The sequence below is a fragment of the Penaeus chinensis genome, chromosome 33 (assembly GCF_019202785.1).
Source record: "Penaeus chinensis breed Huanghai No. 1 chromosome 33, ASM1920278v2, whole genome shotgun sequence".
Lineage (NCBI taxonomy): Eukaryota > Metazoa > Arthropoda > Malacostraca > Decapoda > Penaeidae > Penaeus > Penaeus chinensis.
This window is the reverse complement of record NC_061851.1, coordinates 8,969,088-8,971,587: the sequence shown is the minus strand read 5'-3', so window position 1 is coordinate 8,971,587 and position 2,500 is coordinate 8,969,088. Positions and strand designations below refer to the sequence as shown.

Here is a 2,500-nt window from a genome sequence, read left to right as displayed (position 1 = left end):
ACTAGTACAATATCCACCCTAATCAACACCCCAGGAGACATTTCTACTCCCAACATGCTCAACTTCAACAACCTTCTTCATCAACTACCCTATCCTCCCTTCTACTACCTTACAACCTTATTGTCCACATCCCCATAACACTACTTCCCTCAACACTACTCCCTCTTCCACATGCCCCCGTCCTTCTACTACCCCCATCTCTACAAAATTCTTAAATAATCTATTTTGCCCAGCCAAATGGGGACCGATTTTCGTGATCCCTCCCACAACTTCTCACTTCTGCTTTGACAACCTGTTTTCATTCCTCAAATGCATATACATCCTTCACTTGATCTAACCCCTATACATTACCTTACCCAACCTTAATCCATTGCCCAACTTTGACAACTAATCACTAACTCAACCACCCATCACTACCATTTACTATAGTGCTACATGACCTTAGATGTCTAGCACATTTATTTTGCTTTTAACCATTAACCATTAAATAATCTATTTAGCCCAGCCAAATGGGACCGATTTTCGTGATCCCTCCCACAACTTCTCACTTCTGCTTTGACAACCTGTTTTCATTCCTCAAATGCATATACATCCTTCACTTGATCTAACCCCTATACATTACCTTACCCAACCTTTATTCCATTTACTTGTCAATTCCTTTGCCCAACTTTGACAACTAATCACTAACTCAACCACTTCACTACCATTTACTATAGTGCTACATGACCTTAGATGTCTAGCACATTTATTTTGCTTTTAACCATTAACCATTAACCATTTGGTCAAGTCTCCACACTAATAAATTACATACTGTAAAACTGTCAATCTCCTCCTGGTCAGCTCCATTCCATCGGAACAGACGTTGGGAGACGGCCCTCGCCCGCTTACGCATTGGCCACACCCGTCTAACACACTCCTATCTAATGTCACAATCCGATCCACCCCTATGTCCCTTATGTAATGTTCCTCTTTCAGTCCCACATATTCTATTGTCATGCCCACGTTTTGAAGCAGCCCGTACCTCTACTTTCTCCCACATATCCTCCCTACATAGACATCCCAACTTATCAGACATCCTTACAGAATCTCACACTTTCTGCTTTGACAACCTGTTTTCCTTCCTCAAACGCATATGTATCCTTCACTTGATCTAATCCTTTACATTACCTCATCCGACCCTAACCCATTCACTCACCAGTCCCTTAACCCAGCTTTAACAACTAATCACTAACCCAAACACCCTTCACTAACATTAACTATAGTGCTACATGACCTTAGATGTCTAGCACATTTATTTTGCCTTTAACCATTAACCATTTACTATACTTTCTATAGTGCTCTGCCCCCCCAATCCCTTGGCCGTTGTTGTCGTGGGGGGGGGCTTAGGAGGCGGAGACTGGTACCCAATGCTGGGGAACTCCCCAACCTTGGGACTCAGCCCTCGAATCAACAAATTTTGCATGTTTTTTTTTTTCCCCCTCCTACTTTTTCCTTTCTGTCCCTTCACCAACCCCTTCTACTATCCACTTCCTAAGGTGTGAGAGCCGTGCTGAAAGGATGAAAGGCTGACTTTGTGCCAGTCCAGAACGGCCTGAGGGAGCCATGGGCACGGTATTCCCCTGCTTGTCTAGCCCTTACCCCTCAAGCGACCCTGAGGGGTGGACCATTTCTCTCCCCAACATACTCCAGGCTTATCATGACCAACAATGAATAACCATTAACCATACCATTATTAGAGGCAATTGCCTCTTTATCAAATAGCTCCACTAATTCAAACTCGCCCGATTCCCTAACCCCAGGCTCTCCTTTGACCACGGCTCTGAACACTACAAATAATACCCCCTCCTCAATGCCGACTAGTACAGTATCCACCCTAATCAACACCCCAGGAGACATTTCTACTCCCAACATGCTCAACTTCAACAACTATACCCCCACAACCTTCTTCATCAACTACCCCATCCTCCCTTATACTAGCTTACAACCTTATTGTCCACATCCCCATAACACTACTCCCTCTTCCACATGCCCCCGTCCGTCTACTACCCCCATCTCTACAAAATTCTTAAATAATCTATTTAGCCCAGCCAAATGGGACCGATTTTCGTGATCCCTCCCACAACTTCTCACACTTTCTGCTTTGACAACCTGTTTTCATTCCTCAAATGCATATACATCCTTCACTTGATCTAACCCCTATACATTACCTTACCCAACCTTAACCCATTTACTCGTCAATTCCTTTGCCCAACTTTGATAACTAATCACTAACTCAACCACCTTTCACTACCATTTACTATAGTGCTACATGACCTTAGATGTCTAGCACATTTATTTTGCTTTTAACCATTAACCATCTACAACCTATGATTATTAAAAATCAAATGTAAATGTCGGTCGTCCTAAACATAAACGTATATTAATGATCAAAATGAAAAGATTAAAGTGTGTAAAGCTGATTGTCATAAATCATAACATTCACCTAACATGTACAATAACA

The 2,500-nt window shown here is 42.6% G+C and overlaps 1 protein-coding gene and 1 long non-coding RNA gene across 3 annotated transcripts in view; one reads left to right on the top strand and one right to left on the bottom strand.

Annotated features, from left to right (window-relative positions):
• LOC125043361 overlaps nt 1-2,500 on the top strand; it is an 11,466-nt gene that overhangs the window by 6,300 nt on the left and 2,666 nt on the right. The window lies entirely within an intron of this gene.
• Nucleotides 2,238-2,500, bottom strand: part of LOC125043360 (galactosylceramide sulfotransferase-like) — a 4,208-nt gene continuing 3,945 nt past the window's right edge. For both annotated transcript variants that reach the window (XM_047639447.1, XM_047639448.1), the window contains exon 3: nt 2,238-2,500. This exon is cut by the window's right edge. The gene's annotated coding sequence lies outside the window, so the exon portion shown is untranslated.